Source organism: Falco naumanni, chromosome Z, assembly GCF_017639655.2.
Source record: "Falco naumanni isolate bFalNau1 chromosome Z, bFalNau1.pat, whole genome shotgun sequence".
Classification (NCBI taxonomy): domain Eukaryota; kingdom Metazoa; phylum Chordata; class Aves; order Falconiformes; family Falconidae; genus Falco; species Falco naumanni.
Genome location: NC_054080.1, coordinates 81,375,759 through 81,391,602, shown reverse-complemented (window position 1 = coordinate 81,391,602; position 15,844 = coordinate 81,375,759). Strand labels below are relative to the sequence as shown.

General features: G+C 39.7%; 1 protein-coding gene across 1 annotated transcript in view; it reads right to left on the bottom strand.

Moving 5' to 3' along the window:
* The window catches only part of SETBP1 (SET binding protein 1), a 259,184-nt gene that overhangs the window by 44,621 nt on the left and 198,719 nt on the right, over positions 1 to 15,844 (bottom strand).

The window sequence follows — 15,844 nt, the reverse complement described above, 5'->3', positions numbered from 1 at the left end:
ACAACCTCTGTATGTCTATTGTGTAGGCAAAACCCCGACATACCCCTTGGAGAGAGCATCTCTACTAAAAGCATCAGCCACCCCATGAGCAGAAGGAATGTACTGACTTGGTGCTAGTAGATGATTAGAAGCAATATCTAGGAGGGAAGGCTGCAACAATTAAATAATATATATAACACACACAGATTATGTATTTAAGAACCACAGCAAACAAAAATATGTAGAACTATACAGACTGCATGCTACTCTTGACTCATATAATGCACAAAGGCCTTGAGATCTTTGGAGGAAAAGCTCTGCAGCAGAACAGGGACTGGTTTTATTTCCACAATTATTGATCTAATGAGTGCTTTTTTAAAAACAGCACATGGCTTTTTTCCTCGTCTTTCACTTGTAACCAAATCTCCCTCCTCCCTCTTACCCTCAGTTTTACTGTTATTGGCTTTAAATTAAGTCAGTAAACGATGGCATTTTTTTGCAGCCTAACTAGTTAAATGCTGAAGCATAAAATGAACGGTGTCAAATCATATCCTCAAAGCTGATTAAAAGTAATCCTGCAGATGCTAAATATGGATTACCACAGCAATCACTGAAAATTCATAACCTTGCTAAAAAGGCATTCTAATGGAGTTCTGCAGCACGCTGTAGTTAAGGGCTGTTTACTTTTTTGAAACAATTTGCAGTATAATGTGGGGAAACGTGGTCTTATACAAGCTTCATCCAGTTCTGAATACAAAATTGTTTGTGGCTGTTGAGAGCTCTCTCCTGCTATTCAAGACCACCACAAACAGCGTTTCGGTTATCTCTATCTGCTATTGGACCAACTCTGACTCACATTATGCTCTCATTATATCTCTTTTACTGTTTAAAAAGGGTTGAAATCTATTTCATTCCTAATTTAAGGCCATTTCATACTCTATGTCACTCTAGACAAAGACACTTAACTGCATTAAGGTCTGTATGTTTAAGCCTGTCTCCTAGACAGGCTTTATTTAGCACTGTTACACCCTATCACTGGTGATAACCTAATGAGCAAGAATGTGGCAGTTTTGACCCACAGCCTCTAAATAATGTATGTGAACACAGTAATTATGAAGAGCTTTCTGTGTCCTCTCTTTAATTTAGATTTAGCATTGTTTTCTTTGACAGTTAAATCTGCTGCGTTTCTAGCGGATTCTTACACTGGCAACTCTGATACAACTGTCATTCTCACCAATGTTAGTGGTTAAACTTGTCTTTTCCATGGCTGAACTCAGATGGAAAGACAACATCATCTCCCAGCTTCAGTAGTGTAGGGAAAACAGAAGGGGAATGGATACAAATTGCTCCTCTGTATTTTGCTGATCTTTCTGGCAACACAACTCTGTTGACAACAGCGCAGAACTATAAATGTGACTACAGTAGACTGTTGCTGTCTTCCTGAATTCATTTTTTCTAGACTGAAAAGTTATGATTTTTTTTTATAACAACAACAACAAAAAAATAATTGGATGTTCACTGTATTTTGTTTAAGTGGATAAAGTTCTTAAAGTTTTTTTTTGTAATACATGAGGAGATGTTATAGCGGTAGAGTTTTTGCTAATCATCTTCATGTAACCTGGAGAAACAGTAAAAATGAATAAGAATAATCCATGCATGAAGAAAACGGTGCTTCAGTTCACTCTACAGCCTTCCCAGGTGAGACCATTAGAGGATGGAAGCCCAAGGTTTAAATAATTTGATCTAAAGTTTAGTTAAGGTTAACACATTCTACCCTTCCTCCTCCTAGTGACTTGAAGACAAATGGGATACATTTGCAAGTTTTGAAATCAGATGCCTCAATTACTTTTCCATTCTCTGATAAAGGAAATGTTACTCTACGTATGGGGGAAACTGATTATGAAGGTACAAATACTTTGCCCTTATCTAGTATCAGCCCACGGATGTCATATTGAAACGTGATCCCTCTACATAAGTCTGACAATATCAAAGCAAACAAGAAAGAAATATGTTTCAGCTGATAAAACCATCCTTCCTGTAACAACAAATTTCATGAATCATATACTTAAAAACCCCCACAAACACAAACACATGAGACTGAACCTAAGTATTTCTTTTCACACTTGCTGCACTCTCCTGATCCCCACTGGCTGCAATTATGGATCAGGTTAGTGGTGGTCCTAGTCCCACCAGCAACCACAATGACAAATAAGCCCTTTGCACGCTTCCAGTGGCTCAGATTTCCAAGGAGATCGGTCACTGATGAGAACTTACAATACAGGCTCTGGAGAGGGAAGACCAAAGAGTGCCCTCCTCAAACAAGAGCTGTGCTTCTCACTATGCTCTTCCAAAGGCACTAATCAGTTTGAGGCCTGAGGACTTATTGTCGCCTCCTACTCTCTCTTCTTAGTCTGTCTTTGGTCTCTACTAAACAGAAGATGCAAAGCTAATGGATTTAGAAAGTTAGATTTTTTCAGGCCTGCTGATGTATTGCCTCAAGAGTTATCTTTTGTGCGTGTGCCTGCTGAAGGAAGAGTAAAGGCTTTTAATTATATCTGAAAAGGGTTATCCCCAGCTCTGCAGAAGGGCTCTTGACATTTTTTGAAGCCTAGGCATCTTCTGTTGCGCTAGCAATAGAGTGTGCAAAGCACAAACAGAGCATGTTGCCTTTCCTGGTTGGTAAAATGACCCACGCTGCTAATGGCAAAGCCCTCAATGCTTTCTGTTTAGCAGGTTCCTACACAAATACAGATCAATAGCTTCAATTTGATTCTCACCAGTCCATCTGTAAAAACAGTATCATTCATATGCCTGCTGTCAACACAATTGCTCCCTCTGATCTAAACAAATAGTTGTTCCTATTCAGAAAAAAACAACCCTCTGAACATTCAGATTAATCTGAAAAAGCTACTCCTTTTCAAACTACTCTGTGCTTCATAATACTTTTGCCCTATCTCCTACACACTAGAGAGCAACTACCACACAGAAATGCATTTATTCTTTCTTCTCTTTTACCAAAAAAAATCCCACCCAAAACCAACAACCCAAAACAAACCCACAAAAAAACTCACCAAACCAAAACAAAAAAACACAAACAAAAAAAGCATGGAGTGACTTTGAATGATTCCTTCACTAATAGTGCCTTTAAACTAAATACATAGATTATACAGATAGGGACCTTTAAACATAGTAAATAGATTATACTTTAGAATGCAAGTATTTCTGGATGGTAAAAGCACTCTTTCCCATGCTGGAGATAATGCTGCAACACTGTAAGGTGTCTAAGGAGAAAAGAACATAAAAAGAATGATGGGAGGTTTGATTTACAAGGAAACATTACATGAATTACTTAAGCCCAAGTAAATGATGACTAAAAGTAGAGATGATAACAATCTGCAGGTGTTTGATGGAGAGAAACATAGAGGAAGAGGTTTCCTTAGGGTCATCCAAAGGTAAAAGCAACAGCAATGCTAGGTGGACAAGATAAATTAATAGGTTTTCTCCACAACGATGATTATTCTATTATATTAAAACAGAGCAAAAGCTACAGAGAAATACCGAACCCATTTCTAATCCAGACCTTTTCTGACAGATTAAATAGTACAGTAGATTGTAATTTCTTCTTTTGTAGTTTAATGTTAATTAGATTCCTCGCAGCTGTCTGTATATCCTTCTGAGTTGGCTGATGAGCACATTAACAATGTAAGCTGATTCAAGAGTAGAACGAAACTTCCTTATGAAGGATAATGACACATTTGAAGCACAGACTTGTCCCTCTGAAATACAAAACACACTAGTACGCAGTGGCTGTGTTGCATATTTTATACCATATGCACATGGCTTCTTTGCGGCACTGGCAGGCTCCAAATAATCTAGGAATCTCAGCTCCTCCACCAGCGCAGCTATCAAGTATTAAAAAGACAGAGAAACTGGAAGCTAATAGAGAATTTTTTCCATCTTTTCCAACTAGTAGGAAACAGTCAAGTCACTTGACACTTCTAAGCCTTTCTCACATATCTGTGAAATGAGGAAACATTACTTTTCTTGTTATTTTATCATCGGTAAACCTCAGAGTGTCCTTGGCTGAATATTACTGAAGTGCAAACTATTATGCCACTATATCAATGTCAATTCCATCAATTCCCAGACATGCTGTCATTTTCCTGGACCTTTAACCAAGTAATAAGCTGGAGATGGAGGGCTCTTTCCAGTTACCGTGTTCTAGAATTGTCTTGAAAACAGTTCTTCCAGTCAGTTTTGTTTCAATTGTATTAAAGGTAAGAATTAAAGTTCAAATTCAAAACAAAACAGTCAGTTGAAGTCTTCTTAGAGAAAAAATAATAAAATACTAAGAATGGGTTTAAAATTCAACTTTGGGTTCCTTCTTTTTGATCAAATTATCTGAAATCACTGCTTAAACATGTAATCCACCCACATAAATCCTAAGACCAGGATTTTGACATACAACTTTCCACTAAAATGGATGAAACTTCATACCAAAGTGCTCTCCTTGGCTTTGAAAATTCCACCTTTTCTTTTAAAACCTAGCAAAGTGTTTACATAACAGACTGGAACAGCTCTAGTTGCAACTGTAAATTTAGAACAAACACATACATATTATAAAAATTTGGGGCACAACTTTTAGAGCATTTACTATGTGCCCATAAATAGCTGTGAATGCAAATTAGGACAGGTAGGTGAGCTGATATCACCTTCAACTCAATGAAACAGATATCCAGTTGCCATCACTTCACCTCGCAATTTATTTTGCCAGCGGTTAGTTTTGAGGGTGCTGCCTAAAAGTGTTCTTTGAAGGGTGAACACTGCAGCAGTCACATTATTTTCCATAAGTCTGATGTTTTGTCCCTTTGAAATAATGAAATTAGACCTCAGGTCTGCAAAACGATCCTGTAGTGGAAGGAGAATGGAATATATGATCTAATAAGTCCTATGATTCTTACTTATGATCTAATTGCCGGCCAAATATAAATTCTTTTTTAAAATCAAATCCTATTTTTTTCATTACATCAAAAAATTGCTTGAAATGTGACTCTTCAAGAGGAACAAAATTTTATTTTGGCATTTTGCTGATGCAGCCTCTGCTTGAGCACTGTTCTTGCGATAACTGCATAAAGCATTCCTGTTCAAAGGTTCTGTTATTGTCAAGGAGATGAATTATAAAACAACTTTATATTGTGCAATCTGCAGATTTTATTGACAAAGGTGTCAAGCGCTGGAGAACTGGGAGTCTCTCTGCTTGTCATGGGATAAATAAGAGGATCTTCAGAGCTCTTAGCTTTATTCAATTTGTTTAGATACAAGTTGACTGTGAGCATTGATTCGATGCAAGACCACTTATGGATTTTTAGGTAGGTACGTACACAGTGGGGAGTAATAGATGGCTCTAAAGTGAGTGCAAGGCTGCAATTCGCTTGGGAGGCTGCAGAGATCGTGCAGGTCCAGCTGCATAAGCATGCTGGATCGAGGGCAGACAGGTCTGATCCTCCAACAGAAGTGTTCTCCCCTCCCACTCCAGCAACAAAATATTACTTGGTCTCTTCTCCCATGGGGGAACATCATGACAGGTCATATCTGTCTGCTAAAGGGTCTCCATTTGTAGCCCCTTGTTATTTAAAGCTTAGTTGCCCGCTCGTATTGCCACAAACAGCCAAAGTCTAAGCAGCTGAGTAATGGAATCACAAAATACCAGCTATTTTGCTGGCTAAGACATACCAGAGACAAGACTAACACAATACATTGTTCTTTAAGTACCTGGTTCCTGCTACAGCATGATGTTTTTTCCTCATTCATATGCCACCTAGTCAGTCTGCATTTTCCCTGGAGACACGGTCCTTGCCTTATATCTGACTCAAAAGTACTAGCTTGATGAAGATGTGCTACAAAGCAGGTGCAGTTAATGTGAATGTCCAAGTAAAAACCATCCCACGTTATCATGATTAAACCTAGTCCTGAAACCTCTTCCTGCCTTCAGGCAGAAATACCCTCGGGAATCATCTCATTGGAAGCCCAAACCCCGTGTGTGTTTCCCTAGGCAAGTAAAAGTCAACGTGAAAGTCTGTGGGGATAAATGGCTAGGATGGTGGCTGAATGAGAAGAAGAGCAAACTCTAAAAGATGATTCAACTTCTGCCCTGAGAATAACGTTTCAGTAACAATGGAAGCTCCCCCTGCACATCTCTGCCAACTGAACTTAAAAAGTATTTCTGCTGGGTACCTCTGATGGTGCTGTTGCAAAGATGTATGGTGCTCAGTGCAGAAGATGAGGAAAGAGGGAAGGGAGGGTGGGATTTGTCTTATATTCCAGCCACCTAAAAGTTATATATCTAATCTTAACCAGTCATCTAGTGTGCCTCCATAAGGACAGGCAACTGTCATGTTGATTCAAATCTTTGGTCATATCTCCAAGAGGATCTTAACTGCAAACCAGCTCATTTCAGGCTGAAAATCCATTACATTGCAATTTGCACTGAGTATCAAGCTGGATGGGATTTCATCTGAAATCTCTGGAATAAAGGATTGCTTCCTTAGGCTTTTGAGCCATGTAGGCACCATGTATTATATCAGTTATCAGGCTCTGACATTTCATAACCCATGCAAGACAGTTCAATCTTATCCTTTGTTGCTCTGCATGCTGCTGAAGTAATTAAAAATGGAAAATTCTCTGAGGCCTTTTGATGCTAATGGTACTTTAAAAATAAAAGCTTTCCTTCATCTTTGTTATTTTTTTTGGATTTGCACTCGTATAAATCACTTGTTTGGCACCAGCGTAATTTTTGGCTTAATATAATACTGGAAAGAGAACAACGCATTTAAGAGGAATTTTTTTTTTTTTCTTAGAAATTGTTTTCTTTCAGCCAGATCTCTAGCTAATTCTGTTTATTTTTCAATTCCCAGAGATGGTAAGAAACCTGCAATGCTTTGGTCTCTCAAACATTCTTCACAAAATGCTCCAAGGTCTTTTTTACAGGTAAGTCTGTTCTTCTGGTTTATTTGTTCAGGCAGAGTTATTCCAATCTAAGAATTTAAACACTGTGTTTCTCACCACGCATGTAAGCTGAAAGGGAAAAGGCAAGCTGCACTTTTCCTTACTGGAGTAAACTGTCTCAATAAAAAGCTGAAATAGAAAACAAACGAAAACTTACATGATCCACTGAATATAACTTCACTGCCTGTTTCCAAGTATTCTGATAATTTTACAATGTCATCCAGTTTCAAAATAACAGATCATTAAAACAAAGTGATGAGAATGTTATCAACTGATTGCTAAAGATCAGTGAATTAGGCGATCTGGCTTCTATTGCCAGATAGAAGCCAGGTTTGGGAAAGCAACTTAGCGTCTCTGAATCTTGCCACTGTTTCATAGAAGGATGTTGAAGAACCCCAGGCTGGATCAGTGCCCACTTCCCAGCAGAAGCAGCACTGAGTCACTGATGTTGGAAATGCTGAGGGTCTACCCACGACAGATGGAAGTACAGAACACATTAAATCATAATAGAGATGCTCAGATTATAAGGATAGGGATCGCATTTCACTGAATATCTTTTTATCAAGCCAAAAGATTTGTGTGTGAACACACGCTAGCAGGCACCCAGTCTTGATCTGCCATCCTAAAGGAGAACGGAGCATCTACACTGTGGTAACCACAGCCATACCTTCCTTATCTCCTTGGCTTTCCATTGTGTTCCTCCCAACTTGCTCTTTTGATCCCTTTGCTTGCATGCAGGTGTCTGAGTCTGGAGCTGAACCCCAGCCCTTCTTTTCACACTGAAGACTCTTCTGCATTCCATCAGCAGGATAACATCCCTCATTTTCTAAGTAAATGGTGGCTGCTGTCTGTGATTAATCGATCACACAATTTTCCATTGGCCCTCTATATACTTCTCAAACTAAACACTTCTGCACCATCTCCCATGGTACTTTTTTATACTCACTCTGATGCAGTCTCCTCTAATCACCAGGAGTTATCTCACCGTTTGCCTTCCGTCTCTCTGTAGTAGCTACAAAGCCTTTCAGTCTCATCCCTGTCCTTCCTGTCAAACTGACCAATACAGTCTCATTGCTTTCACACCTACCTTTACCCTTTATTGTTATATAATTAAATAACAGAGGGTTTTGATCCCTGACCAGCCCTTGTTATTGTGGGCTAAAGATGATAATAAAAACCACAGGGTAAGCACGCGAGTGTTTGTGCTCACAAGCCTTCCCTGCACCTCCACAGTGCTCTGTCTCACTGTGCTTATCAACCAGGCACCAGGCTGGGCTTGCAGAGCAGCCAGAGAGCTGGAGGCCAGGTCAGCACAGCCTTCCCATTGAAGACACTGTTTGCTGGAGTGGGATGCCAGGTGCCTGGGACACCCTGCAAACCAAATCTGTAAGGGGTGACCAGTGTCCAGTCATAAATGCAGAGTAGGCAACCAGGATCCTAGCCCATCCACTGGTACAGAAACTCCAGGAACAAGACCCTGGGGACTGCATTGCCAAGAACTCCCAGTGCCTTTGAACTGCAGTGATAGCAGTAGTGCAGCTCTTGCAAGACACAGCACATCATGGGCGAGTTTCATTCTCTCTTCCACTCCCATCTTCCTTTTGCAATAAGGAACTGGAAGTGCATTTGTAGGAGGAAAGGGGCTAATTTGGTTAAGGGCATAAGATTAATAAACCCCACCCCTTATGAAAATACCCTGTGCCTTTTAATAGCCATTAAACCCCCAAAGGATCTAATTTCTTAGGATTTGACTCCAAGGACTTGATCTGCCTGTAGTAAATGGCGAAGTACTCAATAGATCTGCATTACCTTGGTGATGAACCTGCTGGCATTTGAAATTATGGCTAGAACTATGGATAGACTGAGGCATATGGCTTAAGCCCTTAAGCAATTGCCTGTTGTCTCTGTTTTTCATTTGCCTTGGTAGCTTCCTGAGGTCCTGAATTCATCCTTGAGGATAATGCAAGCTTTTCCTGGCAGTGAGTGAACTGTCATGACTTACCTGTGTGACATTTAAGTGGGGTAAAGAAGGATTACTCTAAATGCCTGACTTAACCCAACTAACGTTTGACCCATCACATTATATTTCAGTGTCATTTTCACGTGTATGGTTTAGTTATTTACACACTGCCGTCTTTTTTTCTTTGGAAAGTTTCAGAGATTGAACTAGAGCCAATCTTTAGCCCAAGGTTAACATAAACTGCAAACAAGAACCTTCCTAGTACCTGTTTAGAAGCTGTTTGTGCACACGCCCTGTTTCTGACAACAATTTTACATGCTTTAAAAAATAAATGAACTTTAAGTGTTTGCATTAAAAGTACCAAAATTCGGCCTTTTTACAAAAATGAACTGTCATATGCTGCTTTAAAATAACCAGTTGAAATCAACTGCACTAAACTGGCTCAAAGGACAGGAAAAGTGGGTCTAGCCTCTGCTGAAATGGCTGATAGCATTGTAAGAGAAAAAGAGGTAAAATATAACTCTTTTTTTCAGCACTAACTCCTAAGTTTTTACTTCTAGACAGTGACATGATGTTCTTGGCAAGCGAATGGCACTTGAGTCACGGGGCTCCAGCTTGCTGCCTGCACTGCCCTCCTCTACAGCATCATGTCAAGTTTCATGGGGTGATGGAGAAGCACCTTGGACCTTTCTTTCATGAGCAGAGATGTGACTGAACCCGTCAAAGGCTGTGCAGAGAAGCACTGAGATGTACTGTCATTATGGTTTGAGATCTCATATGTATCCTCCTTAACTCCCCTATCTCTCCAGCACACTGGAGCATCCTCCAGGTCAACCTCTGAGGCAGCTGCTGGGGCGCACTGGTGACTCCAAAGCACTCCTTTTCTGAGCTCATCACAGCATTCATCATTTCAGCAGAGATGCATCATTAATCACATAAGGGACCAGAGGAATCCTGGCTGAAGGGAGAGAGCGAAATTTTCCCAGAGTCATTCCTGCCAACGATTTGCTCCTGTCCATGATAGTTGTCCCCTTTCCTGGGAAAGGCATGGCATGGCTGTGTCTCCCACATGCTGCAAAGCCTTCCTCTGGCAAAACAGCTCTAATCAGTGCTGCTCAGCAAATCATGGTAGTCACTTACGTTAACTTCACCAGTTATGCAACTGACACGCTCATGCAGATGTTGTTTGCAGAATACTGGAGATGATGCCAGCCAGACACTTGGCACCAAGACCCAATCTGGGAGATGAGGAGCTTTCTAGGCTCATTTCTAACATTCATTATTTTTGTATTTAATAAGAAAATTGACGCGACACATCAGGGAGACTGGTCAGTCAGTTAGTATGGAAACTGTTAGTGCAGAAAAAATGAGTAGCCTGGCAGTTTAATGTCTGCAACACCCACAGACTCCCTGGAAACAACTTAGAAATAGGGTTATTCATCTGAATTTATCCCATGGTCCCTGGGTCTTGTAACGATTGTTGAAAGTGGCTGAAACACTCTGCACTGCTTGCTGCTGGATCTGGATACTCTGTGGTGAATTGTGTTTTTAAAGCAGAGTTGTCACAAGCCGTAAAATCCAGCAGGCAGAGCTCAGAAATTTTGCGGAAACGCTCATGTGACACTAGGCATTCTCCTGGGTACAAAGTCTCTGGCATCCTCACAGTGGCTTCAAGGGGGACCTGTAGGGCAGTTGGGTTTAGAAAGTTGTTTAGGTACAGAGGGTCCTGGAAGTTGTCTTTAGAAATGCTGTTTTCCATAGTCACTGTCAGTCTCTCTCTAGCACCAGTACAGGGAAGGAGTGTCTTTAAAATCTGCATAACAAGGGAAGTCTCACTGACAGCGGCTTGTCTCTTGGTTGCTACTTGCTTTCCATTCCCAGTTTCAGACAATGCAAATGAAAAACTCTCAGGTTCATCTTTTATTCCCTTACGTGGCTTTCTTCACTGCTTACACCTCTTTGGCTATATCTACAACAGTAAATAAAATGAGCCAACATCCACTGTCTGACTCTGAAGGCAAGCGGATGGCATGGCTTGTCTTCTAGGGCTAAGTTTCCTAACAGGGTAACCCTGTTTGTGTCTTGCTGACTGAAAACCGTCCCTGGCTGACGATGCCCCCCTGAGTCAAGTTCAGGTGCTATCTGGAGAGAGCTAACCAGGCAGAGGCCAAAATATGCCAGGGAGAAGGCTAACAGCAGCTCAGGAAAATCATCTCCTGTCCCCATTCAATCCACCAGAGCAGATGTTGCCTTTGGGTCTGCAGCTCAATTTCACCATTAAGTTCAACACCATCAAGACCAGTGGGTATTGAAGAGATTTACATGTGTGTTGTCCACAGGAAGATTTCCCCCCAACTCTTAGGACAAGACGAATCACCCTTTCAAAGTTACTTTCTCCCTCCAGTGCCTACGGGAGGAGCTCAGATAACTGGTTTCTACTGGTTGCCTAACTTTTGAGTGCCTGAAGTTAGATGAACATCCCATGTTAAAGGATTAAGGGCTTCCTCCATTTTTAAATCAGAATGGTATTAAACCCAACCTCTATTTTGCAGGAATGAAGAAGTCCTACTTAGAACATATGCAGTTCAGCTCTTTCCTGTGAAGTTGCCATATGGCAGAGGAGTGATGGGAAGAAGAAAAATATTGACAGTGATGATATATCTTATTACAGAGCATACGGACCAAATTTTCCTCTCAGTTACACTAGTGAAAATCTGGAGTGAACAGCCCTGTCTTGATAGGAAAATCAGATCAGTCAGTGGATATACAAAGCCAATTATGAAAGTGAAACAAAAGCAAACTTGAGAAACATTATGGTATAGTAAAGAAGACATGTGGTAGGATGCCAGAAGACAGGAAGTCATTGGACCCAGCATGCTTACTCTTTGAAAAAATTGTCCAATCTACAGTAACCACAAGTGGTCAGGATCTTGTTTTGTGCCTGAACTTGGCAAACGGAATGAAAGCTGCCCAAAAACATCTGTTCTGGGTTCCAAACATTTATATAGCCTTTTGTTAGAGTACCAAAGATGGCATCACATCAATAGAAAGGAAGCATTGCAGAAGAAAGCAGTACAAGGATGCTAGAGGGAAAAGTCCAAGATTAACACAAGATCTGCAATGTTTTTACACACCAATAACTTTCATTTATTCCTTGCTGAACATTCAGCTGATCAAAACTTTAAACTATATGTGACAGGCCAAGCCAGCAAGTGCTTCAAGTGGAGAGACCATTGTGCATTCCTATTTCTACACTATTCAGAAATACATTATAGACAACTTAGCAGCACAAGCTGCAGTGTAGCATTGTTTGTCTGCTACGTTACAAAGTCATAAAAGCAAACACATAGCTGCGAAGAGTTCTGGAAATATAATGGAAAGTGTATTTACTCAATATTAGTCGAGCATGGTTTATTTGAAACTTAGTCTTGCAACCAGCTAGCAAGAGGACTATCTTCTATCCAGGATCCCTTTCAGCCCATGTACAATAATTAGAAATGTACAGGGGTTTTGTGTCTATACGGCAGGATGATGCCATTCCTGTAAACCAGAGGAAGTAAACAGCAAAAACTCAACCAGACAAATAAAAAAACTGAAGAATTACCATCAGCAATTCTGCACATAAAAAATTAAACTGCAACTTAATAAATAAACTATGTATATTTTTTTCTTGGAGGCCTATAAAGACTGAGTTTTTGCAAACAAGTTCAAAGACAAATTATAGCCAACTCAGTGTCCACAGTTTCTTTGGAAGCAGCATGGAACATTTGGCCAGAAGAAACAGTGCCAACTATCCAGTGCAAAGCCTATACTTTAATTCGCAAAAGCAAAAAGCTCTGATTTATACCTCTGAAAGGAAGAAGTAAAAAAAAAAAAAATAAAATTAACAGTACATTCTGTGTAGGTTTATTATTTTGCCAACAGCTTGTGGGTTGGATGATGAGGTACGTTCCTGAAGGTTAGACATCACCCTTTTTTTTAAACAAACAAAACAGCAGGAAAAATCTAAATTCCCCTAAAGCCGAGGCAGTCCTTGCGAAAGTTCAGATCTTTGGCTCCCTGTTGGTTCCTTTATTTTAAAAAATAAAATTCATCAACCAATAGCATTAATCAGCTTTGGCTCACAGACAGCATTTTTGCTTCCAGTTGAGGACAATTAGAGGCACAGTGTCAACTGGTCATTTATTAGGTTGTGTAAAGCTCTGTGGATACACATTGTTTTTGTGACATCAAAAAATTCTCATGCAAAATGATATTGTTACATGTAGACATCCCCTAGTTGCTTCTCCTTTTAAACTCAGCAATTTGTTAGTTCAGAGGAAACTAAGTAGTGTTTTGGAGAATATATACACATTGGAAGTGAGTAGTGTAGCTCCACTGACAGCATCAACTGACAAGTGAAAATTGAGTGGGGTAGATGGTGAGCTGTTAATGAATTTCTTCAAACCTGGTTAGTATATTAAATGATTAAATTTAAGAAGATGAAGATTCGGTCCTTTATACTTATTGTGCTAATATTGCCATCGCATGATTGTCCAACATGATGTCTTCAGGCCCCCTAAACTATCAACCCCCCCTAAATGGATGTCTTTTATGAGTGCTCCACGAGTGATAGAGCTCAAGAAATTATTAAAAATTTTGGCCAGATGTTATGGTTAAAAATGGAATATTGATTCTCAGAGAGGGATCTTTTCCATTGTCATGAATTCTCCTAGTCACCAAAGGCCTATTTTAAGACTGCAAATCAAAGGTCAAAATAAATATATCATAATTGTACAATAAAAGAACCCTGCCAAAAAAAAAATAAAAATGGGGGGCACATAAAATTCCAAGGGATGAAACAATGTCATACTGCAGTGTGAAAAATATCACTTATTGCTGAAAAAAGGCACTTATAGCTTGAATATTGTTAGATGGTTCTTCTGGATTTGTTGGCAGTCAGTCTGGAAAAATCTATGTCTTCAAACTTGCATTCAATGTATCTTATATAAACCTAGTTCGAACAACAGAAATTCAGGAAGCAAAAAAAGCACATTTAGGTCAATTCCAGGTAGATGTTGTAATGCTAGTCACAGTCTTCCAGACCCTAAAATGTGGGATTTCAGCACACCACTGCACCGGTCACTCTCTTCCTCAGAGGTAGCTGCCCATTAATGGATACATGAATTTTCTTTGCAAACTTCATCTTTTTTGGCAATGTCCAGGGCAGAAGGCAATCAGGCTATGTAAAAGTATCTTTCTCCAGGTCCTACTCAGTATAAATCAGGATGCATCCTTATTGAAATCTTTTCCCCGACGACCGTTTCTCTCCACTGGGCTTCATATTTTATGAATCATTGTTATTACTCTGGAGCTGGTTTCCATCAGGGCTCTTTTCTCTAATTTGTTCCTAATAGAGTGGTCACATTTTAGCTTTCACTTCCTGTGGCAGGTTTTATCAGAAGTATTATGAAGACAAAAAAACCCCTATAAGTTTCCAAAGTGTAGATGGCAGGACTGTTTACTATTAAGCTGGGAGAGAAAAAGGAGGGACATGAAAAGTGATTCACAAGGGCAAAAGCCAACCTGTTAGTCAGAGAAAGGAGGAAAAGATGTCTTTCATAGACACATTGTGCCATTTTCTTCTTCCACACGCCTTCTTTTCCACATTCTTTAGATGGAATACTGAATGAGGTAGATTCAGTACAGTAATTATTACATTCTTCTGAAAAGTGCTAATTGAATAAAACACATAAATGTAGTACCTCAAGTTGACACATGCTTATAGAAATACACATGGCTGATCACTCTTCCTAGTAACTGGATTTGTTTTATTTGTGTGAGTGTCACAAACTGCATTTTCTGCCCGTTTTTTTGTTGTTATGGTTTTTTTTTTCTTTCTTTCCTTCAAATTTTTATTATTTTCTAGGACCTTTAAAACCAAAATTATGCCCCACTGGCAAATTTTCCTATAGGAGTATGAAAATCGTCAAAAGAACAATGTCATTTGGATGAAATAAGACTCCCTAAGGAACACCTTAAAAGCTGGAAAATCTATAAAGTTTCTACCGAAAGGTAATCCAAATTGTGATTTGGTCTTTTAAAATAAAATATTAGGGATGCTTTATAGATTTTGAGCATTTCTTGTTATGGCAAAGAGAATATCACTGCTTTCTTAGGCTATCAATATATATTTGCAAGGCAGCAATAATTCTTCCAGTGAATTTCATGTTCCCATTGAAATGTCTTTACTTGTTTTAAACAAGGCAAGAATTACAAAATGATACTATGCTGAGAAGATCTAAAAATAAAGTCACTTGGCAATTGTGTTAAAATAAGCACTGCTACTAGCTTGATGTAAATAGGTGGGAGACCATATCCTAAAACTGACTTCTATTGCCTCTGGGCATAGTCACCCAGGTGGAGGAACTGCATCTGCTCTTCTTTAAGTTATTTATCAGTTCTGGGGGGAAAATATCTCTGGAGACCACATCTGTACCTGCAGAGAAGAGGTCAGTACTGCTCTATTTCTGTCTATTTCTCTGCATAACTTTGTGGTTGATACTGCAATAAGAATTACTGACATTCATGCACAATGGTACATTTAAGTCTGTTGTAATTAGCTGTTTCTTGTTCCGACACCAACCTTCCAGCATTAGACCTCCCTGCACCTTAGTTTATCTGCCCGTGAAATGAGGGTAAAGATACTGACCTGTAAAAGCAGTCTGAGATTTACTGCTGGAAAGCACCACCTAAAAATTAGGGAAAATATGTAATAACTAACAGCATATGTACAAAGAGCACATACGCTACTGGCTTGCCAGCTTTCATGGAGAGATGGACTCTTGTGACATTCACTTCTGTCTGAACTTGGCTCACAGTGGACAGCTCACGTGAGACTCCATTGACCACCAGACAGTT